Below are 20,892 nucleotides of genomic sequence, written 5' to 3'. Positions count from 1 at the left end.
CTTCCTCTAGCCTTGTTCTTCTTTCGAGAGTTCCCTTGTGCTGCCTCAGTTGGATCTCCTTCACTTGACAGGGGTGTGCCCGAGCAGCGACCCTCCCCAGCTCTAGCCCAACTCCTACTTACCTGCCAGGTGAGATACTATGATCAGGAAGGTGCTTCTCCCAGGGCAAGGCTCACCCATTGCACTCTGGGTGTGCTGCTCCTGCGATTTCCCCAAATGTGGGACACTTGACTGCATAATTTGTGTTTCCTCTGGTCGGCACTCGTATAATTCAGATCTCTTTGTCTCAGGTCTCTCTCCAGCCTAGTTTGCTGTCTGTTTCCACTTCTCTTTTCTTGAGCCGCTCCCTTCTATGCCCTTGCGCACTATCCTGACTTCTCCCGTCTGCTTACTTTGTGCCTTCCAACGCACAATGCGAACTACAGGTAGTGCTGCAGGGCCCACACCCTTTTACTTGCCTTACAGAGCAGCTCTGGAGCTGTTACAGTGCCCAGCTGCTGCAAGAAATCAGCTTGAATGCTTCAGGTGCTGGGGCATAGCCAACATGAGCCCCACACCGAAGGAGGGTGGAGGTGTTTAATGCGAATTAGGGGTCATCCAAGCGCCGCAAAAGGCCGCCATGCCCTGCACATCCCTTTTTTCTTTTCATATGCAGACGAGGGTTGAAGCCAACTTTGACCCACTGCTTGGATGACATCACCATATGCAAATCCATCTGCTGCAGGCCTTCCCCCAGGAATGCTTGCACTAGTTGTTGCATTTGGTTTGTTGTTTGGGGGTGCTTCAGTATTAGGCAGCCTTCTGCCCTCCCATGTTCATCTGAAAATATGTGTTCTCCCTGCAGTTGTTGTCCCCAGATGAGAGTTCCCTTGTGCTGCCTCAGTTGAATCGCCTTTACTTGACAGAGATGTGCCTGAGCAGCGGCCCTCCCCAGCCCTATCCCAAATCATACTTATTTTGCATAGGAGATATCATGGTCATGAAGATTGTTCTCCCAGGGTGAGGTTCATTCATTGCATTCTGGGTATGATGACCCCTGTGATTTCCCCAAATGTGGGAAACTCGACTGCATTATTTGTGGTAGTGGGGGACTGTGTTTGTGCTTTCCTCTGGTCAGCTCTGGTAAAAGTCAGATTTCTTTGTCTCAGATCTTCCTCTAGCCTTGTTCTTCTTTCGAGAGTTCCCTTGTGCTGCCTCAGTTGGATCTCCTTCACTTGACAGGGGGGTGCCCGAGCAGCGACCCTCCCCAGCTCTAGCCCAACTCCTACTTACCTGCCAGGTGAGATACTATGATCATGTAGGTGCTTCTCCCAGGGCAAGGCTCACCCATTGCACTCTGGGTGTGCTGCCCCTTTGATTTCCCCAAATGTGGGAAACTTGACTGCATAATTTGTGTTTCCCCTGGTCGGCTCTAATATAATTCAGATCTCTTTGTCTCAGGTCTCTCTTCAGCCTAGTTTGCTGTCTGTTTCCACTTCTCTTTTCTTGAGCCGCTCCCTTCTATGCCCTTGCGCACTATCCTGACTTCTCCCATCTGCTTACTTTGTGCCTTCCAACGCACAATGCGAACTACAGGTAGTGCTGCAGGGCCCACACCCTTTTACTTGCCTTACAGAGCATCTCTGGAGCTGTTACAGTGCCCAGCTGCTGCAAGAAATCAGCTTGAATGCTTCAGGGGCTGGGGCATAGCCAACATGAGCCCCACACCGAAGGAGGGTGGAGGTGTTTAATGCGAACTAGGGGTCATCCAAGCGCCGCAAAAGGCCGCCATGCCCTGCACGCCCCTTTTCTCTTTTCATATGCAGATGAGGGTTGAAGCCAACTTTGACCCACTGCTTGGATGACATCACCATATGCAAATCCATCTGCTGCAGGCCTTCCCCCAGGAATGCTTGTACTAGTAGTTGCATTTGGTTTGTTGTTTGGGGGTGCTTCAGTATTAGGCAGCCTTCTGCCCTCCCATGTTCATCTGAAAATATGTGTTCTCCCTGCAGTTGTTGTCCCCAGATGAGAGTTCCCTTGTGCTGCCTCAGTTGAATCTCCTTTACTTGACAGAGATGTGCCTGAGCAGCGGCCCTCCCCAGCCCTATCCCAAATCATACTTATTTTGCATAGGAGATACCATGGTCATGAAGATTGTTCTCCCAGGGTGAGGTTCATTCATTGCATTCTGGGTATGCTGACCCCTGTGATTTCCCCAAATGTGGGAAACTCGACTGCATTATTTGTGGTAGAGGGGGACTGTGTTTGTGCTTTCCACTGGTCAGCTCTGGTAAAAGTCAGATTTCTTTGTCTCAGATCTTCCTCTAGCCTTGTTCTTCTTTCGAGAGTTCCCTTGTGCTGCCTCAGTTGGATCTCCTTCACTTGACAAGGGGGTGCCCGAGCAGCGACCCTCCCCAGCTCTAGCCCAACTCCTACTTACCTGCCAGGTGAGATACTATGATCATGAAGGTGCTTCTCCCAGGGCAAGGCTCACCCATTGCACTCTGGGTGTGCTGCTCCTGCAATTTCCCCAAATGTGGGACACTTGACTGCATAATTTGTGTTTCCTCTGGTCGGCTCTCATATAATTCAGATCTCTTTGTCTCAGGTCTTTCTCCAGCCTAGTTTGCTGTCTGTTTCCACTTCTCTTTTCTTGAGCCGCTCCCTTCTATGCCCTTGCGCACTATCCTGACCTCTCCCGTCTGCTTACTTTGTGCCTTCCAACGCACAATGCATACTACAGGTAGTGCTGCAGGGCCCACACCCTTTTACATGCTTTACAGAGCAACTCTGGAGCTGTTACAGTGCCCAGCTGCTGCAAGAAATCATCTTGAATGCTTCAGGGGCTGGGGCATAGCCAACATGAGCCCCACACCGAAGGAGGGTTCATCCAAGCGCCACAAAAGGACGCCATGCCCTGCACATCCCTTTTTTCTTTTCATATGCAGACGAGGGTTGAAGCCAACTTTGACCCACTGCTTGGATCACATCACCATATGCAAATCCATCTGCTGCAGGCCTTCCCCCAGGAATGCTTGCACTAGTTGTTGCATTTGGTTTGTTGTTTGGGGGTGCTTCAGTATTAGGCAGCCTTCTGCCCTCCCATGTTAATCTGAAAATATGTGTTCTCCCTGCAGTTGTTGTCCCCAGATGAGAGTTCCCTTGTGCTGCCTCAGTTGAATCTCCTTTACTTGACAGAGATGTGCCTGAGCAGCGGCCCTCCCCAGCCCTATCCCAAATCATACTTATTTTGCATAGAAGATACCATGGTCATGAAGATTGTTCTCCCAGGGTGAGGTTCATTCATTGCATTCTGGGTATGCTGACCCCTGTGATTTCCCCAAATGTGGGAAACTCAACTACATTATTTGTGGTAGTGGAGGACTGTGTTTGTGCTTTCCTCTGGTCAGCTCTGGTAAAAGTCAGATTTCTTTGTCTCAGATCTTCCTCTAGCCTTGTTCTTCTTTCGAGAGTTCCCTTGTGCTGCCTCAGTTGGATCTCCTTCACTTGACAGGGGGGTGCCCGAGCAGCGACCCTCCCCAGCTCTAGCCCAACTCCTACTTACCTGCCAGGTGAGATACTATGATGAGGAAGGTGCTTCTCCCAGGGCAAGGCTCACCCATTGCACTCTGGGTGTGCTGCTCCTGCGATTTCCCCAAATGTGGGACACTTGACTGCATAATTTGTGTTTCCTCTGGTCGGCTCTCGTATAATTCAGATCTCTTTGTCTCAGGTCTCTCTCCAGCCTAGTTTGCTGTCTGTTTCCACTTCTCTTTTCTTGAGCCGCTCCTTTCTATGCCCTTGCGCACTATCCTGACTTCTCCCGTCTGCTTACTTTGTGCCTTCCAACGCACAATGCGAACTACAGGTAGTGCTGCAGGGCCCACACCCTTTTAGTTGCCTTACAGAGCAGCTCTGGAGCTGTTACAGTGCCCAGCTGCTGCAAGAAATCAGCTTGAATGCTTCAGGTGCTGGGGCATAGCCAACATGAGCCCCACACCGAAGGAGGGTGGAGGTGTTTAATGCGAATTAGGGGTCATCCAAGCGCCGCAAAAGGCCGCCATGCCCTGCACATCCCTTTTTTCTTTTCATATGCAGACGAGGGTTGAAGCCAACTTTGACCCACTGCTTGGATGACATCACCATATGCAAATCCATCTGCTGCAGGCCTTCCCCCAGGAATGCTTGTACTAGTAGTTGCATTTGGTTTGTTGTTTGGGGGTGCTTCAGTATTAGGCAGCCTTCTGCCCTCCCATGTTCATTTGAAAATATGTGTTCTCCCTGCAGTTGTTGTCCCCAGATGAGAGTTCCCTTGTGCTGCCTCAGTTGAATCTCCTTTACTTGACAGAGATGTGCCTGAGCAGCGGCCCTCCCCAGCCCTATCCCAAATCATACTTATTTTGCATAGGAGATACCATGGTCATGAAGATTGTTCTCCCAGGGTGAGGTTCATTCATTGCATTCTGGGTATGCTGACCCCTGTGATTTCCCCAAATGTGGGAAACTCAACTGCATTATTTGTGGTAGTGGGGGACTGTGTTTGTGCTTTCTTCTGGTCAACTCTGGTAAAAGTCAGATTTCTTTGTCTCAGATCTTCCTCTAGCCTTGTTCTTCTTTCAAGAGTTCCCTTGTGCTGCCTCAGTTGGATCTCCTTCACTTGACAGTGGGGTGCCCGAGCAGCGACCCTCCCCAGCTCTAGCCCAACTCCTACTTACCTGCCAGGTGAGATACTATGATCAGGAAGGTGCTTCTCCCAGGGCAAGGCTCACCCATTGCACTCTGGGTGTGCTGCTCCTGCGATTTCCCCAAATGTGGGACACTTGACTGCATAATTTGTGTTTCCTCTGGTCGGCTCTCGTATAATTCAGATCTCTTTGTCTCAGGTCTCTCTCCAGCCTAGTTTGCTGTCTGTTTCCACTTCTCTTTTCTTGAGCCGCTCCCTTCTATGCCCTTGCGCACTATCCTGACTTCTCCCGTCTGCTTACTTTGTGCCTTCCAACGCACAATGCGAACTACAGGTAGTGCTGCAGGGCCCACACCCTTTTAGTTGCCTTACAGAGCAGCTCTGGAGCTGTTACAGTGCCCAGCTGCTGCAAGAAATCAGCTGGAATGCTTCAGGGGCTGGGGCATTGCCAACATGAGCCCCACACCGAAGGAGGGTGGGGGTGTTTAATGCGAACTAAGGGTCATCCAAGCGCCGCAAAAGGCCGCCATGCCCTGCATACCCCTTTTCTCTTTTCATATGCAGATGAGGGTTCCAGACAACTTTGGCCCACTGCTTGGATGACATCACTGTATGCAAATCCGTCTTCTGCAGACCTTCCCCCAGGAATGCTTGTACTAGTTGTTGCATTTGGTTTGTTGTTTGGGGGTGCTTCAGTATTAGGCAGCCTTCTGCCCTCCCATGTTCATTTGAAAATATGTGTTCTCCCTGCAGTTGTTGTCCCCAGATGAGAGTTCCCTTGTGCTGCCTCAGTTGAATCTCCTTTACTTGACAGATATATGCCTGAGCAGCGGCCCTCCCCAGCCCTATCCCAAATCATACTTATTTTGCATAGGAGATACCATGGTCATGAAGATTGTTCTCCCAGGGTGAGGTTCATTCATTGCATTCTGGGTATGCTGACCCCTGTGATTTCCCCAAATGTGGGAAACTCGACTGCATTATTTGTGGTAGTGGGGGACTGTGTTTGTGCTTTCCTCTGGTCAGCTCTGGTAAAAGTCAGATTTCTTTGTCTCAGATCTTCCTCTAGCCTTGTTCTTCTTTCGAGAGTTCCCTTGTGCTGCCTCAGTTGGATCTCCTTCACTTGACAGGGGGGTGCCCGAGCAGCGACCCTCCCCAGCTCTAGCCCAACTCCTACTTACCTGCCAGGTGAGATACTATGATCAGGAAGGTGCTTCTCCCAGGGCAAGGCTCACCCATTGCACTCTGGGTGTGCTGCTCCTGCGATTTCCCCAAATGTGGGACACTTGACTGCATAATTTGTGTTTCCTCTGGTCGGCTCTCGTATAATTCAGATCTCTTTGTCTCAGGTCTCTCTCCAGCCTAGTTTGCTGTCTGTTTCCACTTCTCTTTTCTTGAGCCGCTCCCTTCTATGCCCTTGCGCACTATCCTGACTTCTCCCGTCTGCTTACTTTGTGCCTTCCAACGCACAATGCGAACTACAGGTAGTGCTGCAGGGCCCACACCCTTTTACTTGCCTTACAGAGCAGCTCTGGAGCTGTTACAGTGCCCAGCTGCTGCAAGAAATCAGCTTGAATGCTTCAGGTGCTGGGGCATAGCCAACATGAGCCCCACACCGAAGGAGGGTGGAGGTGTTTAATGCGAATTAGGGGTCATCCAAGCGCCGCAAAAGGACGCCATGCCCTGCACATCCCTTTTTTCTTTTCATATGCAGACGAGGGTTGAAGCCAACTTTGACCCACTGCTTGGATGACATCACCATATGCAAATCCATCTGCTGCAGGCCTTCCCCCAGGAAAGCTTGCACTAGTTGTTGCATTTGGTTTGTTGTTTGGGGGTGCTTCAGTATTAGGCAGCCTTCTGCCCTCCCATGTTCATCTGAAAATATGTGTTCTCCCTGCAGTTGTTGTCCCCAGATGAGAGTTCCCTTGTGCTGCCTCAGTTGAATCGCCTTTACTTGACAGAGATGTGCCTGAGCAGCGGCCCTCCCCAGCCATATCCCAAATCATACTTATTTTGCATAGGAGATATCATGGTCATGAAGATTGTTCTCCCAGGGTGAGGTTCATTCATTGCATTCTGGGTATGATGACCCCTGTGATTTCCCCAAATGTGGGAAACTCGACTGCATTATTTGTGGTAGTGGGGGACTGTGTTTGTGCTTTCCTCTGGTCAGCTCTGGTAAAAGTCAGATTTCTTTGTCTCAGATCTTCCTCTAGCCTTGTTCTTCTTTCGAGAGTTCCCTTGTGCTGCCTCAGTTGGATCTCCTTCACTTGACAGGGGGGTGCCCGAGCAGCGACCCTCCCCAGCTCTAGCCCAACTCCTACTTACCTGCCAGGTGAGATACTATGATCATGTAGGTGCTTCTCCCAGGGCAAGGCTCACCCATTGCACTCTGGGTGTGCTGCCCCTTTGATTTCCCCAAATGTGGGAAACTTGACTGCATAATTTGTGTTTCCCCTGGTCGGCTCTCATATAATTCAGATCTCTTTGTCTCAGGTCTCTCTTCAGCCTAGTTTGCTGTCTGTTTCCTCTTCTATTTTCTTGAGCCGCTCCCTTCTATGCCCTTGCGCACTATCCTGACTTCTCCCATCTGCTTACTTTGTGCCTTCCAACGCACAATGCATACTACAGGTAGTGCTGCAGGGCCCACACCCTTTTACATGCTTTACAGAGCAACTCTGGAGCTGTTACAGTGCCCAGCTGCTGCAAGAAATCATCTTGAGTGCTTCAGGGGCTGGGGCATAGCCAACATGAGCCCCACACCGAAGGAGGGTTCATCCAAGCGCCACAAAAGGACGCCATGCCCTGCACATCCATTTTTTCTTTTCATATGCAGATGAGGGTTGAAGCCAACTTTGACCCACTGCTTTGATGACAACACCATATGCAAATCCATCTGCTGCAGGCCTTCCCCCAGGAATGCTTGCACTAGTTGTTGCATTTGGTTTGTTGTTTGGGGGTGCTTCAGTATTAGGCAGCCTTCTGCCCTCCCATGTTCATCTGAAAATATGTGTTCTCCCTGCAGTTGTTGTCCCCAGATGAGAGTTCCCTTGTGCTGCCTCAGTTGAATCTCCTTTACTTGACAGAGATGTGCCTGAGCAGCGGCCCTCCCCAGCCCTATCCCAAATCATACTTATTTTGCATAGGAGATACCATGGTCATGAAGATTGTTCTCCCAGGGTGAGGTTCATTCATTGCATTCTGGGTATGCTGACCCCTGTGATTTCCCCAAATGTGGGAAACTCAACTGCATTATTTGTGGTAGTGGGGGACTGTGTTTGTGCTTTCTTCTGGTCAACTCTGGTAAAAATCAGATTTCTTTGTCTCAGATCTTCCTCTAGCCTTGTTCCTCTTTCGAGAGTTCCCTTGTGCTGCCTCAGTTGGATCTCCTTCACTTAACAGGGGGGTACCCGAGCAGCGACCCTCCCCAGCTCTAGCCCAACTCCTACTTACCTGCCAGGTGAGATACTATGATCATGTAGGTGCTTCTCCCAGGGCAAGGCTCACCCATTGCACTCTGGGTGTGCTGCCCCTTTGATTTCCCCAAATGTGGAAAACTTGACTGCATTATTTGTGTTTCCCCTGGTCGTCTCTCGTATAATTCAGATCTCTTTGTCTCAGGTCTCTCTCCAGCCTAGTTTGCTGTCTGTTTCCACTTCTCTCTTCTTGATCTTGAGCCGCTCCCTTCTATGCCCTTGCGCACTATCCTGACTTCTCCCGTCTGCTTACTTTGTGCCTTCCAACACACAATGCAAACTACAGGTAGTGCTGCAGGGCCCACACCCTTTTACTTGCCTCACAGAGCAGCTCTGGAGCTGTTACAGTGCCCAGCTGCTGCAAGAAATCATCTTGAATGCTTCAGGGGCTCGGGCATAGCCAACATGAGCCCCACACCGAAGGAGGGTGGAGATGTTTAATGCAAATTAAGGGTCATCCAAGCGCCACAAAAGGACGCCATGCCCTGCACATCCCTTTTTTCTTTTCATATGCAGACGAGGGTTGAAGCCAACTTTGACCCACTGCTTGGATGACATCACCATATGCAAATCCATCTGCTGCAGGCCTTCCCCCAGGAATGCTTGCACTAGTTGTTGCATTTGGTTTGTTGTTTGGGGGTGCTTCAGTATTAGGCAGCCTTCTGCCCTCCCATGTTCATCTGAAAATATGTGTTCTCCCTGCAGTTGTTGTCCCCAGATGAGAGTTCCCTTGTGCTGCCTCAGTTGAATCTCCTTTACTTGACAGAGATGTGCCTGAGCAGCGGCCCTCCCCAGCCCTATCCCAAATCATACTTATTTTGCATAGGAGATACCATGGTCATGAAGATTGTTCTCCCAGGGTGAGGTTCATTCATTGCATTCTGGGTATGCTGACCCCTGTGATTTCCCCAAATGTGGGAAACTCGACTGCATTATTTGTGGTAGTGGGGGACTGTGTTTGTGCTTTCTTCTGGTCAACTCTGGTAAAAGTCAGATTTCTTTGTCTCAGATCTTCCTCTAGCCTTGTTCTTCTTTCGAGAGTTCCCTTGTGCTGCCTCAGTTGGATCTCCTTCACTTGACAGGGGGGTGCCCGAGCAGCGACCCTCCCCAGCTCTAGCCCAACTCCTACTTACCTGCCAGGTGAGATACTATGATCAGGAAGGTGCTTCTCCCAGGGCAAGGCTCACCCATTGCACTCTGGGTGTGCTGCTCCTGCGATTTCCCCAAATGTGGGACACTTGACTGCATAATTTGTGTTTCCTCTGGTCGGCTCTCGTATAATTCAGATCTCTTTGTCTCAGGTCTCTCTCCAGCCTAGTTTGCTGTCTGTTTCCACTTCTCTTTTCTTGAGCCGCTCCCTTCTATGCCCTTGCGCACTATCCTGACTTCTCCCGTCTGCTTACTTTGTGCCTTCCAACGCACATTGCGAACTACAGGTAGTGCTGCAGGGCCCACACCCTTTTAGTTGCCTTACAGAGCAGCTCTGGAGCTGTTACAGTGCCCAGCTGCTGCAAGAAATCAGCTTGAATGCTTCAGGGGCTGGGGCATAGCCAACATGAGCCCCACACCTAAGGAGGGTGGAGGTGTTTAATGCGAATTAGGGGTCATGCAAGCGCCGCAAAAGGCCGCCATGCCCTGCACATCCCTTTTTTCTTTTCATATGCAGACGAGGGTTGAAGCCAACTTTGACCCACTGCTTGGATGACATCACCATATGCAAATCCATCTGCTGCAGGCCTTCCTCCAGGAATGCTTGCACTAGTTGTTGCATTTGGTTTGTTGTTTGGGGGTGCTTCAGTATTAGGCAGCCTTCTGCCCTCCCATGTTCATCTGAAAATATGTGTTCTCCCTGCAGTTGTTGTCCCCAGATGAGAGTTCCCTTGTGCTGCCTCAGTTGAATCGCCTTTACTTGACAGAGATGTGCCTGAGCAGTGGCCCTCCCCAGCCCTATCCCAAATCATACTTATTTTGCATAGGAGATATCATGGTCATGAAGATTGTTCTCCCAGGGTGAGGTTTATTCATTGCATTCTGGGTATGATGACCCCTGTGATTTCCCCAAATGTGGGAAACTCGACTGCATTATTTGTGGTAGTGGGGGACTGTGTTTGTGCTTTCCTCTGGTCAGCTCTGGTAAAAGTCAGATTTCTTTGTCTCAGATCTTCCTCTAGCCTTGTTCTTCTTTCGAGAGTTCCCTTGTGCTGCCTCAGTTGGATCTCCTTCACTTGACAGGGGGGTGCCCGAGCAGCGACCCTCCCCAGCTCTAGCCCAACTCCTACTTACCTGCCAGGTGAGATACTATGATCAGGAAGGTGCTTCTCCCAGGGCAAGGCTCACCCATTGCACTCTGGGTGTGCTGCTCCTGCGATTTCCCCAAATGTGGGACACTTGACTGCATAATTTGTGTTTCCTCTGGTCGGCTCTCGTATAATTCAGATCTCTTTGTCTCAGGTCTCTCTCCAGCCTAGTTTGCTGTCTGTTTCCACTTCTCTTTTCTTGAGCCGCTCCCTTCTATGCCCTTGCGCACTATCCTGACTTCTCCCGTCTGCTTACTTTGTGCCTTCCAACGCACAATGCGAACTACAGGTAGTGCTGCAGGGCCCACACCTTTTTAGTTGCCTTACAGAGCAGCTCTGGAGCTGTTACAGTGCCCAGCTGCTGCAAGAAATCAGCTTGAATGCTTCAGGTGCTGGGGCATAGCCAACATGAGCCCCACACCGAAGGAGGGTGGAGGTGTTTAATGCGAATTAGGGGTCATGCAAGCGCCGCAAAAGGCCGCCATGCCCTGCACATCCCTTTTTTCTTTTCATATGCAGACGAGGGTTGAAGCCAACTTTGACCCACTGCTTGGATGACATCACCATATGCAAATCCATCTGCTGCAGGCCTTCCCCCAGGAATGTTTGCACTAGTTGTTGCATTTGGTTTGTTGTTTGGGGGTGCTTCAGTATTAGGCAGCCTTCTGCCCTCCCATGTTCATCTGAAAATATGTGTTCTCCCTGCAGTTGTTGTCCCCAGATGAGAGTTCCCTTGTGCTGCCTCAGTTGAATCGCCTTTGCTTGACAGAGATGTGCCTGAGCAGCGGCCCTCCCCAGCCCTATCCCAAATCATACTTATTTTGCATAGGAGATATCATGGTCATGAAGATTGTTCTCCCAGGGTGAGGTTCATTCATTGCATTCTGGGTATGATGACCCCTGTGATTTCCCCAAATGTGGGAAACTCGACTGCATTATTTGTGGGAGTGGGGGACTGTGTTTGTGCTTTCCTCTGGTCAGCTCTGGTAAAAGTCAGATTTCTTTGTCTCAGATCTTCCTCTAGCTTTGTTCTTCTTTCGAGAGTTCCCTTGTGCTGCCTCAGTTGGATCTCCTTCACTTGACAGGGGGGTGCCCGAGCAGCGACCCTCCCCAGCTCTAGCCCAACTCCTACTTACCTGCCAGGTGAGATACTATGATCATGTAGGTGCTTCTCCCAGGGCAAGGCTCACCCATTGCACTCTGGGTGTGCTGCCCCTTTGATTTCCCCAAATGTGGGAAACTTGACTGCATAATTTGTGTTTCCCCTGGTCGTCTCTCGTATAATTCAGATCTCTTTGTCTCAGGTCTCTCTCCAGCCTAGTTTGCTGTCTGTTTCCACTTCTCTCTTCTTGATCTTGAGCCGCTCCCTTCTATGCCCTTGCGCACTATCCTGACTTCTCCCGTCTGCTTACTTTGTGCCTTCCAACACACAATGCAAACTACAGGTAGTGCTGCAGGGCCCACACCCTTTTACTTGCCTCACAGAGCAGCTCTGGAGCTGTTACAGTGCCCAGCTGCTGCAAGAAATCATCTTGAATGCTTCAGGGGCTCGGGCATAGCCAACATGAGCCCCACACCGAAGGAGGGTGGAGATGTTTAATGCAAATTAAGGGTCATCCAAGCGCCACAAAAGGACGCCATGCCCTGCACATCCCTTTTTTCTTTTCATATGCAGACGAGGGTTGAAGCCAACTTTGACCCACTGCTTGGATGACATCACCATATGCAAATCCATCTGCTGCAGGCCTTCCCCCAGGAATGCTTGCACTAGTTGTTGCATTTGGTTTGTTGTTTGGGGGTGCTTCAGTATTAGGCAGCCTTCTGCCCTCCCATGTTCATCTGAAAATATGTGTTCTCCCTGCAGTTGTTGTCCCCAGATGAGAGTTCCCTTGTGCTGCCTCAGTTGAATCTCCTTTACTTGACAGAGATGTGCCTGAGCAGCGGCCCTCCCCAGCCCTATCCCAAATCATACTTATTTTGCATAGGAGATACCATGGTCATGAAGATTGTTCTCCCAGGGTGAGGTTCATTCATTGCATTCTGGGTATGCTGACCCCTGTGATTTCCCCAAATGTGGGAAACTCGACTGCATTATTTGTGGTAGTGGGGGACTGTGTTTGTGCTTTCTTCTGGTCAACTCTGGTAAAAGTCAGATTTCTTTGTCTCAGATCTTCCTCTAGCCTTGTTCTTCTTTCGAGAGTTCCCTTGTGCTGCCTCAGTTGGATCTCCTTCACTTGACAGGGGGGTGCCCGAGCAGCGACCCTCCCCAGCTCTAGCCCAACTCCTACTTACCTGCCAGGTGAGATACTATGATCAGGAAGGTGCTTCTCCCAGGGCAAGGCTCACCCATTGCACTCTGGGTGTGCTGCTCCTGCGATTTCCCCAAATGTGGGACACTTGACTGCATAATTTGTGTTTCCTCTGGTCGGCTCTCGTATAATTCAGATCTCTTTGTCTCAGGTCTCTCTCCAGCCTAGTTTGCTGTCTGTTTCCACTTCTCTTTTCTTGAGCCGCTCCCTTCTATGCCCTTGCGCACTATCCTGACTTCTCCCGTCTGCTTACTTTGTGCCTTCCAACGCACATTGCGAACTACAGGTAGTGCTGCAGGGCCCACACCCTTTTAGTTGCCTTACAGAGCAGCTCTGGAGCTGTTACAGTGCCCAGCTGCTGCAAGAAATCAGCTTGAATGCTTCAGGGGCTGGGGCATAGCCAACATGAGCCCCACACCTAAGGAGGGTGGAGGTGTTTAATGCGAATTAGGGGTCATGCAAGCGCCGCAAAAGGCCGCCATGCCCTGCACATCCCTTTTTTCTTTTCATATGCAGACGAGGGTTGAAGCCAACTTTGACCCACTGCTTGGATGACATCACCATATGCAAATCCATCTGCTGCAGGCCTTCCTCCAGGAATGCTTGCACTAGTTGTTGCATTTGGTTTGTTGTTTGGGGGTGCTTCAGTATTAGGCAGCCTTCTGCCCTCCCATGTTCATCTGAAAATATGTGTTCTCCCTGCAGTTGTTGTCCCCAGATGAGAGTTCCCTTGTGCTGCCTCAGTTGAATCGCCTTTACTTGACAGAGATGTGCCTGAGCAGTGGCCCTCCCCAGCCCTATCCCAAATCATACTTATTTTGCATAGGAGATATCATGGTCATGAAGATTGTTCTCCCAGGGTGAGGTTTATTCATTGCATTCTGGGTATGATGACCCCTGTGATTTCCCCAAATGTGGGAAACTCGACTGCATTATTTGTGGTAGTGGGGGACTGTGTTTGTGCTTTCCTCTGGTCAGCTCTGGTAAAAGTCAGATTTCTTTGTCTCAGATCTTCCTCTAGCCTTGTTCTTCTTTCGAGAGTTCCCTTGTGCTGCCTCAGTTGGATCTCCTTCACTTGACAGGGGGGTGCCCGAGCAGCGACCCTCCCCAGCTCTAGCCCAACTCCTACTTACCTGCCAGGTGAGATACTATGATCAGGAAGGTGCTTCTCCCAGGGCAAGGCTCACCCATTGCACTCTGGGTGTGCTGCTCCTGCGATTTCCCCAAATGTGGGACACTTGACTGCATAATTTGTGTTTCCTCTGGTCGGCTCTCGTATAATTCAGATCTCTTTGTCTCAGGTCTCTCTCCAGCCTAGTTTGCTGTCTGTTTCCACTTCTCTTTTCTTGAGCCGCTCCCTTCTATGCCCTTGCGCACTATCCTGACTTCTCCCGTCTGCTTACTTTGTGCCTTCCAACGCACAATGCGAACTACAGGTAGTGCTGCAGGGCCCACACCTTTTTAGTTGCCTTACAGAGCAGCTCTGGAGCTGTTACAGTGCCCAGCTGCTGCAAGAAATCAGCTTGAATGCTTCAGGTGCTGGGGCATAGCCAACATGAGCCCCACACCGAAGGAGGGTGGAGGTGTTTAATGCGAATTAGGGGTCATGCAAGCACCGCAAAAGGCCGCCATGCCCTGCACATCCCTTTTTTCTTTTCATATGCAGACGAGGGTTGAAGCCAACTTTGACCCACTGCTTGGATGACATCACCATATGCAAATCCATCTGCTGCAGGCCTTCCCCCAGGAATGTTTGCACTAGTTGTTGCATTTGGTTTGTTGTTTGGGGGTGCTTCAGTATTAGGCAGCCTTCTGCCCTCCCATGTTCATCTGAAAATATGTGTTCTCCCTGCAGTTGTTGTCCCCAGATGAGAGTTCCCTTGTGCTGCCTCAGTTGAATCGCCTTTGCTTGACAGAGATGTGCCTGAGCAGCGGCCCTCCCCAGCCCTATCCCAAATCATACTTATTTTGCATAGGAGATATCATGGTCATGAAGATTGTTCTCCCAGGGTGAGGTTCATTCATTGCATTCTGGGTATGATGACCCCTGTGATTTCCCCAAATGTGGGAAACTCGACTGCATTATTTGTGGGAGTGGGGGACTGTGTTTGTGCTTTCCTCTGGTCAGCTCTGGTAAAAGTCAGATTTCTTTGTCTCAGATCTTCCTCTAGCTTTGTTCTTCTTTCGAGAGTTCCCTTGTGCTGCCTCAGTTGGATCTCCTTCACTTGACAGGGGGGTGCCCGAGCAGCGACCCTCCCCAGCTCTAGCCCAACTCCTACTTACCTGCCAGGTGAGATACTATGATCATGTAGGTGCTTCTCCCAGGGCAAGGCTCACCCATTGCACTCTGGGTGTGCTGCCCCTTTGATTTCCCCAAATGTGGGAAACTTGACTGCATAATTTGTGTTTCCCCTGGTCGGCTCTCATATAATTCAGATCTCTTTGTCTCAGGTCTCTCTCCAGCCTAGTTTGCTGCCTGTTTCCACTTCTCTTTTCTTGAGCCGCTCCCTTCTATTCCCTTGCGCACTATCCTGACTTCTCCCGTCTGCTTACTTTGTGCCTTCCAATGCACAATGCAAACTACAGGTAGTGCTGCAGGGCCCACACCCTTTTACTTGCCTTACAGAGCAGCTCTGGAGCTGTTACAGTGCCCAGCTGCTGCAAGAAATCAGCTTGAATGCTTCAGGGGCTGGGGCATAGCCAACATGAGCCCCACACCGAAGGAGGGTGGAGGTGTTTAATGCGAACTAGGGGTCATCCAAGCGCCGCAAAAGGCCGCCATGCCCTGCCACGCCCCTTTTCTCTTTTCATATGCAGACGAGGGTTGAAGCCAACTTTGACCCACTGCTTGGATGGCATTACCATATGCAAATCAATCTGCTGCAGGCCTTCCCCCAGGAATGCTTGCACTAGTTGTTGCATTTGGTTTGTTGTTTGGGGGTGCTTCAGTATTAGGCAGCCTTCTGCCCTCCCATGTTCATCTGAAAATATGTGTTCTCCCTGCAGTTGTTGTCCCCAGATGAGAGTTCCCTTGTGCTGCCTCAGTTGAATCTCCTTTACTTGACAGAGATGTGCCTGAGCAGCGGCCCTCCCCAGCCCTATCCCAAATCATACTTATTTTGCATAGGAGATACCATGGTCATGAAGATTGTTCTCCCAGGGTGAGGTTCATTCATTGCATTCTGGGTATGCTGACCCCTGTGATTTCCCCAAATGTGGGAAACTCAACTGCATTATTTGTGGTAGTGGGGGACTGTGTTTGTGCTTTCCTCTGGTCAGCTCTGGTAAAAGTCAGATTTCTTTGTCTCAGATCTTCCTCTAGCCTTGTTCTTCTTTCGAGAGTTCCCTTGTGCTGCCTCAGTTGGATCTCCTTCACTTGACAGGGGGGTGCACGAGCAGCGACCCTCCCCAGCTCTAGCCCAACTCCTATTTACCTGCCAGGTGAGATACTATGATCAGGAAGGTGCTTCTCCCAGGGCAAGGCTCACCCATTGCACTCTGGGTGTGCTGCTCCTGCGATTTCCCCAAATGTGGGACACTTGACTGCATAATTTGTGTTTCCTCTGGTCGGCTCTCATATAATTCAGATCTCTTTGTCTCAGGTCTTTCTCCAGCCTAGTTTGCTGTCTGTTTGGAAAATTCAGGGCTATGCCGTGTAGATGATGGCCTAACAGGAGGCTTTAAAATTTTAATTCTAGTGTCCTTCGTTTTGGAGAAAAATGCAAATGTACAAGATAGCTTTTCCTTGCCAATATCTCTCTTTTGCAAAGAGCTGCGCATTGGAAAATTCAGGGCTATGTCGTGTAGATGATGGCCTAACAGGAGGCTTTAAAATTTTATTTCTAGTGACCTTCGTTTGGGAGAAAAATGCAAAGGTACAAGACAGCTTTTCCTTGCCAATATCTCTCTTTTGCATAGAGCTGCGCATTGGAAAATTCAGGGCTATGTCGTGTAGATGATGGCCTAACAGGAGGCTTTAAAATTTTAATTCTAGTGTCCTTCGTTTGGGGAAAAATGCAAAGGTGCAAGACAGCTTTTCCTTGCCAATATCTCTCTTTTGCAAAGAGCTACGCATTGGAAAATTCAGGGCTATGCCGTGTAGATGATGGCCTAACAGGAGGCTTTAAAATTTTCTTTCTAGTGTCCTTCGTTTGGGAGAAAAATGCAATGGTACAAGACAGCTTTTCCTTGCCAATATCTCTCTTTTGCAAAGAGCTGCGCATTGGAAAATTCAGGGCTATGTCGTGTAGATGATGGCCTAACAGGAGGCTTTAAAATTTTCTTTCTAGTGTCCTTCGTTTGGGAGAAAAATGCAAAGGTACAAGACAGCTTTTCCATGCCAATATCTCTCTTTTGCAAAGAGCTGCGCATTGGAAAATTCAGGGCTATGTCGTGTAGATGATGGTCTAACAGGAGGCTTTAAAATTTTCTTTCTAGTGTCCTTCGTTTGGGAGAAAAATGCAAAGGTACAAGACAGCTTTTCCTTGCCAATATCTCTCTTTTGCAAAGAGCTACGCATTGGAAAATTCAGGGCTATGTCGTGTAGATGATGGCCTAACAGGAGGCTTTACATTTTTCTTTCTAGTGTCCTTCGTTTGGGAGAAAAATGCAAAGGTACAAGACAGCTTTTCCTTGCCAATATCTCTCGTTTGCAAAGAGCTGCGTATTGGAAAATTCAGGGCTATATCGTGTAGATGATGGCCTAACAGGAGGCTTTAAAATTTTAATTCTAGTTTCCTTCGTTTGGGAGAAAAATGCAATGGTACAAGACAGCTTTTCCTTGCCAATATCTCTCTTTTGCAAAGAGCTGCGCATTGGAAAATTAAGGGCTATGTCGTGTAGATGATGGCCTAACAGGAGGCTTTAAAATTTTAATTCTAGTGTCCTTCGTTTGGTAGAAAAATGCAAAGGTACAAGACAGCTTTTCCTTGCCAATATCTCTCTTTTGCAAAGAGCTACGCATTGGAAAATTCAGGGCTATGTCGTGTAGATGATGGCCTAACAGGAGGCTTTAAAATTTTAATTCTAGTGTCCTTCGTTTGGGAGAAAAATGCAAAGGTACAAGACAGCTTTTCCTTGCCAATATCTCTCTTTTGCAAAGAGCTGCGCATTGGAAAATTCAGGGCTATGTCGTGTAGATGATGGCCTAACAGGAGGCTTTAAAATTTTCTTTCTAGTGTCCTTCGTTTGGGAGAAAAATGCAAAGGTACAAGACAGCTTTTCCTTGCCAATATCTCTCTTTTGCAAAGAGCTGCGCATTGGAAAATTCAGGGCTATGTCGTGTAGATGATGACCTAACAGGAGGCTTTAAAATTTTCTTTCTAGTTTCCTTCGTTTGGGAGAAAAATGCAAAGGTACAAGACAGCTTTTCCTTGCCAATATCTCTCTTTTGCAAAGAGCTGCGCATTGGAAAATTCAGGGCTATGTCGTGTAGATGATGGCCTAACAGGAGGCTTTAAAATTTTCTTTCTAGTGACCTTCGTTTGGGAGAAAAATGCAAAGGTACAAGACAGCTTTTCCTTGCCAATATCTCTCTTTTGCAAAGAGCTGCGCATTGGAAAATTCAGGGCTATGTCGTGTAGATGATGGCCTAACAGGAGGCTTTAAAATTTTAATTCTAGTGTCCCTGGTTTGGGAGAAAAATGCAAAGGTACAAGACAGCTTTTCCTTGCCAATATCTCTCTTTTGCAAAGAGCTACGCATTGGAAAATTCAGGGCTATGTCGTGTAGATGATGGCCTAACAGGAGGCTTTAAAATTTTAATTCTAGTGTCCTTCGTTTGGGAGAAAAATGCAAAGGTACAAGACAGCTTTTCCTTGCCAATATCTCTCTTTTGCAAAGAGCTGCGCATTGGAAAATTCAGGGCTATGTCGTGTAGATGATGGCCTAACAGGAGGCTTTAAAATTTTCTTTCTAGTGTCCTTCGTTTGGGAGAAAAATGCAAAGGTACAAGACAGCTTTTCCTTGCCAATATCTCTCTTTTGCAAAGAGCTGCGCATTGGAAAATTCAGGGCTATGTCGTGTAGATGATGGCCTAACAGGAGGCTTTACAATTTTCTTTCTAGTGTCCTTCGTTTGGGAGAAAAATGCAATGGTACAAGACAGCTTTTCCTTGCCAATATCTCTCTTTTGCAAAGAGCTGCGCATTGGAAAATTACAGGGCTATTTCGTGTAGATGATGGCCTAACAGGAGGCTTTAAAAAAAATTTTCTAGTGTCCTTCATTTGGGAGAAAAATGCAATGGTACAAGACAGCTTTTCCTTGCCAATATCTCTCTTTTGCAAAGAGCTACGCATTGGAAAATTCAGGGCTATGTCGTGTAGATGATGGCCTAACAGGAGGCTTTAAAATTTTCTTTCTAGTGACCTTCGTTTGGGAGAAAAATGCAAAGGTACAAGACAGCTTTTCCTTGCCAATATCTCTCTTTTGCAAAGAGCTGCGCATTGGAAAATTCAGGGCTATGTCGTGTAGATGATGGCCTAACAGGAGGCTTTAAAATTTTAATTCTAGTGTCCTTCGTTTGGGAGAAAAATGCAAAGGTTCAAGACAGCTTTTCCTTGCCAATATCTCTCTTTTGCAAAGAGCTACGCATTGGAAAATTCAGGGCTATGTCGTGTAGATGATGGCCTAACAGGAGGCTTTAAAATTTTAATTCTAGTGTCCTTCATTTGGGAGAAATATGCAAAGGTACAAGACAGCTTTTCCTTGCCAATATCTCTCTTTTGCAAAGAGCTGCGCATTGGAAAATTCAGGGCTATGTCGTGTAGATGATGGCCTAACAGGAGGCTTTAAAATTTTCTTTCTAGTGTCCTTCGTTTGGGAGAAAAATGCAAAGGTACAAGACAGCTTTTCCTTGCCAATATCTCTCTTTTGCAAAGAGCTGCGCATTGGAAAATTCAGGGCTATGTCGTGTAGATGATGGCCTAACAGGAGGCTTTAAAATTTTAATTCTAGTGTCCCTGGTTTGGGAGAAAAATGCAAAGGTACAAGACAGCTTTTCCTTGCCAATATCTCTCTTTTGCAAAGAGCTACGCATTGGAAAATTCAGGGCTATGTCGTGTAGATGATGGCCTAACAGGAGGCTTTAAAATTTTAATTCTAGTGTCCTTCGTTTGGGAGAAAAATGCAAAGGTACAAGACAGCTTTTCCTTGCCAATATCTCTCTTTTGCAAAGAGCTGCGCATTGGAAAATTCAGGGCTATGTCGTGTAGATGATGGCCTAACAGGAGGCTTTAAAATTTTCTTTCTAGTGTCCTTCGTTTGGGAGAAAAATGCAAAGGTACAAGACAGCTTTTCCTTGCCAATATCTCTCTTTTGCAAAGAGCTGCGCATTGGAAAATTCAGGGCTATGTCGTGTAGATGATGGCCTAACAGGAGGCTTTAAAATTTTCTTTCTAGTGTCCTTCGTTTGGGAGAAAAATGCAATGGTACAAGACAGCTTTTCCTTGCCAATATCTCTCTTTTGCAAAGAGCTGCGCATTGGAAAATTCAGGGCTATTTCGTGTAGATGATGGCCTAACAGGAGGCTTTAAAATTTTCTTTCTAGTGTCCTTCGTTTGGGAGAAAAATGCAAAGGTACAAGACAGCTTTTCCTTGCCAATATCTCTCTTTTGCAAAGAGCTACGCATTGGAAAATTCAGGGCTATGTCGTGTAGATGATGGCCTAACAGGAGGCTTTAAAATTTTCTTTCTAGTGACCTTCGTTTGGGAGAAAAATGCAAAGGTACAAGACAGCTTTTCCTTGCCAATATCTCTCTTTTGCAAAGAGCTGCGCATTGGAAAATTCAGGGCTATGTCGTGTAGATGATGGCCTAACAGGAGGCTTTAAAATTTTCTTTCTAGTGTCCTTCGTTTGGGAGAAAAATGCAATGGTACAAGACAGCTTTTCCTTGCCAATATCTCTCTTTTGCAAAGAGCTGCGCATTGGAAAATTCAGGGCTATTTCGTGTAGATGATGGCCTAACAGGAGGCTTTAAAATTTTCTTTCTAGTGTCCTTCGTTTGGGAGTAAAATGCAATGGTACAAGACAGCTTTTCCTTGCCAATATCTCTCTTTTGCAAAGAGCTGCGCATTGGAAAATTCAGGGCTATGTCGTGTAGATGATGGCCTAACAGGAGGCTTTAAAATTTTCTTTCTAGTGA

At 48.2% G+C, this 20,892-nt stretch overlaps 26 non-coding genes and 3 pseudogenes across 26 annotated transcripts; all 29 read left to right on the top strand.

The window, feature by feature from the left end:
- Positions 1-114: 114 nt before the first annotated feature.
- LOC134970753 (U1 spliceosomal RNA) lies at positions 115-277 on the top strand. The gene has a single exon (XR_010190019.1). It is a non-coding gene; the product is annotated as a U1 spliceosomal RNA (small nuclear RNA).
- Positions 278-948: 671 nt separating this feature from the next.
- LOC134970679 (U1 spliceosomal RNA) lies at positions 949-1,112 on the top strand. The gene has a single exon (XR_010189959.1). It is a non-coding gene; the product is annotated as a U1 spliceosomal RNA (small nuclear RNA).
- A 152-nt stretch (positions 1,113-1,264) lies between these two features.
- LOC134970960 (U1 spliceosomal RNA) lies at positions 1,265-1,406 on the top strand (annotated as a pseudogene).
- A 692-nt stretch (positions 1,407-2,098) lies between these two features.
- LOC134970651 (U1 spliceosomal RNA) lies at positions 2,099-2,262 on the top strand. The gene has a single exon (XR_010189935.1). It is a non-coding gene; the product is annotated as a U1 spliceosomal RNA (small nuclear RNA).
- A 152-nt stretch (positions 2,263-2,414) lies between these two features.
- Positions 2,415-2,577, top strand: LOC134970826 (U1 spliceosomal RNA). Its single transcript, XR_010190077.1, has one exon. It is a non-coding gene; the product is annotated as a U1 spliceosomal RNA (small nuclear RNA).
- A 646-nt stretch (positions 2,578-3,223) lies between these two features.
- Positions 3,224-3,387, top strand: LOC134970715 (U1 spliceosomal RNA). The gene has a single exon (XR_010189988.1). It is a non-coding gene; the product is annotated as a U1 spliceosomal RNA (small nuclear RNA).
- A 152-nt stretch (positions 3,388-3,539) lies between these two features.
- Positions 3,540-3,702, top strand: LOC134970901 (U1 spliceosomal RNA). The gene has a single exon (XR_010190125.1). It is a non-coding gene; the product is annotated as a U1 spliceosomal RNA (small nuclear RNA).
- A 671-nt stretch (positions 3,703-4,373) lies between these two features.
- Positions 4,374-4,537, top strand: LOC134970554 (U1 spliceosomal RNA). The gene has a single exon (XR_010189855.1). It is a non-coding gene; the product is annotated as a U1 spliceosomal RNA (small nuclear RNA).
- Positions 4,538-4,689: 152 nt separating this feature from the next.
- LOC134970808 (U1 spliceosomal RNA) lies at positions 4,690-4,852 on the top strand. Its single transcript, XR_010190063.1, has one exon. It is a non-coding gene; the product is annotated as a U1 spliceosomal RNA (small nuclear RNA).
- A 671-nt stretch (positions 4,853-5,523) lies between these two features.
- On the top strand, positions 5,524-5,687 carry LOC134970510 (U1 spliceosomal RNA). Its single transcript, XR_010189819.1, has one exon. It is a non-coding gene; the product is annotated as a U1 spliceosomal RNA (small nuclear RNA).
- A 152-nt stretch (positions 5,688-5,839) lies between these two features.
- On the top strand, positions 5,840-6,002 carry LOC134970807 (U1 spliceosomal RNA). The gene has a single exon (XR_010190062.1). It is a non-coding gene; the product is annotated as a U1 spliceosomal RNA (small nuclear RNA).
- Positions 6,003-6,673: 671 nt separating this feature from the next.
- LOC134970677 (U1 spliceosomal RNA) lies at positions 6,674-6,837 on the top strand. Its single transcript, XR_010189958.1, has one exon. It is a non-coding gene; the product is annotated as a U1 spliceosomal RNA (small nuclear RNA).
- A 152-nt stretch (positions 6,838-6,989) lies between these two features.
- On the top strand, positions 6,990-7,131 carry LOC134970963 (U1 spliceosomal RNA; annotated as a pseudogene).
- A 667-nt stretch (positions 7,132-7,798) lies between these two features.
- LOC134970553 (U1 spliceosomal RNA) lies at positions 7,799-7,962 on the top strand. Its single transcript, XR_010189854.1, has one exon. It is a non-coding gene; the product is annotated as a U1 spliceosomal RNA (small nuclear RNA).
- Positions 7,963-8,114: 152 nt separating this feature from the next.
- LOC134970985 (U1 spliceosomal RNA) lies at positions 8,115-8,277 on the top strand. The gene has a single exon (XR_010190168.1). It is a non-coding gene; the product is annotated as a U1 spliceosomal RNA (small nuclear RNA).
- Positions 8,278-8,954: 677 nt separating this feature from the next.
- On the top strand, positions 8,955-9,118 carry LOC134970607 (U1 spliceosomal RNA). The gene has a single exon (XR_010189899.1). It is a non-coding gene; the product is annotated as a U1 spliceosomal RNA (small nuclear RNA).
- Positions 9,119-9,270: 152 nt separating this feature from the next.
- LOC134970806 (U1 spliceosomal RNA) lies at positions 9,271-9,433 on the top strand. The gene has a single exon (XR_010190061.1). It is a non-coding gene; the product is annotated as a U1 spliceosomal RNA (small nuclear RNA).
- A 671-nt stretch (positions 9,434-10,104) lies between these two features.
- LOC134970630 (U1 spliceosomal RNA) lies at positions 10,105-10,268 on the top strand. The gene has a single exon (XR_010189918.1). It is a non-coding gene; the product is annotated as a U1 spliceosomal RNA (small nuclear RNA).
- A 152-nt stretch (positions 10,269-10,420) lies between these two features.
- On the top strand, positions 10,421-10,583 carry LOC134970805 (U1 spliceosomal RNA). The gene has a single exon (XR_010190060.1). It is a non-coding gene; the product is annotated as a U1 spliceosomal RNA (small nuclear RNA).
- A 671-nt stretch (positions 10,584-11,254) lies between these two features.
- On the top strand, positions 11,255-11,418 carry LOC134970721 (U1 spliceosomal RNA). Its single transcript, XR_010189992.1, has one exon. It is a non-coding gene; the product is annotated as a U1 spliceosomal RNA (small nuclear RNA).
- A 152-nt stretch (positions 11,419-11,570) lies between these two features.
- On the top strand, positions 11,571-11,733 carry LOC134970936 (U1 spliceosomal RNA). Its single transcript, XR_010190152.1, has one exon. It is a non-coding gene; the product is annotated as a U1 spliceosomal RNA (small nuclear RNA).
- A 677-nt stretch (positions 11,734-12,410) lies between these two features.
- LOC134970606 (U1 spliceosomal RNA) lies at positions 12,411-12,574 on the top strand. Its single transcript, XR_010189898.1, has one exon. It is a non-coding gene; the product is annotated as a U1 spliceosomal RNA (small nuclear RNA).
- A 152-nt stretch (positions 12,575-12,726) lies between these two features.
- LOC134970803 (U1 spliceosomal RNA) lies at positions 12,727-12,889 on the top strand. The gene has a single exon (XR_010190059.1). It is a non-coding gene; the product is annotated as a U1 spliceosomal RNA (small nuclear RNA).
- A 671-nt stretch (positions 12,890-13,560) lies between these two features.
- LOC134970629 (U1 spliceosomal RNA) lies at positions 13,561-13,724 on the top strand. The gene has a single exon (XR_010189917.1). It is a non-coding gene; the product is annotated as a U1 spliceosomal RNA (small nuclear RNA).
- A 152-nt stretch (positions 13,725-13,876) lies between these two features.
- Positions 13,877-14,039, top strand: LOC134970802 (U1 spliceosomal RNA). Its single transcript, XR_010190058.1, has one exon. It is a non-coding gene; the product is annotated as a U1 spliceosomal RNA (small nuclear RNA).
- Positions 14,040-14,710: 671 nt separating this feature from the next.
- On the top strand, positions 14,711-14,874 carry LOC134970720 (U1 spliceosomal RNA). The gene has a single exon (XR_010189991.1). It is a non-coding gene; the product is annotated as a U1 spliceosomal RNA (small nuclear RNA).
- A 152-nt stretch (positions 14,875-15,026) lies between these two features.
- LOC134970962 (U1 spliceosomal RNA) lies at positions 15,027-15,168 on the top strand (annotated as a pseudogene).
- A 693-nt stretch (positions 15,169-15,861) lies between these two features.
- On the top strand, positions 15,862-16,025 carry LOC134970477 (U1 spliceosomal RNA). The gene has a single exon (XR_010189792.1). It is a non-coding gene; the product is annotated as a U1 spliceosomal RNA (small nuclear RNA).
- Positions 16,026-16,177: 152 nt separating this feature from the next.
- On the top strand, positions 16,178-16,340 carry LOC134970893 (U1 spliceosomal RNA). Its single transcript, XR_010190119.1, has one exon. It is a non-coding gene; the product is annotated as a U1 spliceosomal RNA (small nuclear RNA).
- The last annotated feature ends 4,552 nt before the right edge of the window (positions 16,341-20,892 follow it).

Source organism: Pseudophryne corroboree, chromosome 11 (assembly GCF_028390025.1).
Source record: "Pseudophryne corroboree isolate aPseCor3 chromosome 11, aPseCor3.hap2, whole genome shotgun sequence".
NCBI lineage: Eukaryota > Metazoa > Chordata > Amphibia > Anura > Myobatrachidae > Pseudophryne > Pseudophryne corroboree.
Note: the sequence above shows the minus strand (reverse complement) of the source record. Positions and strands in the feature narration are given on the sequence as shown.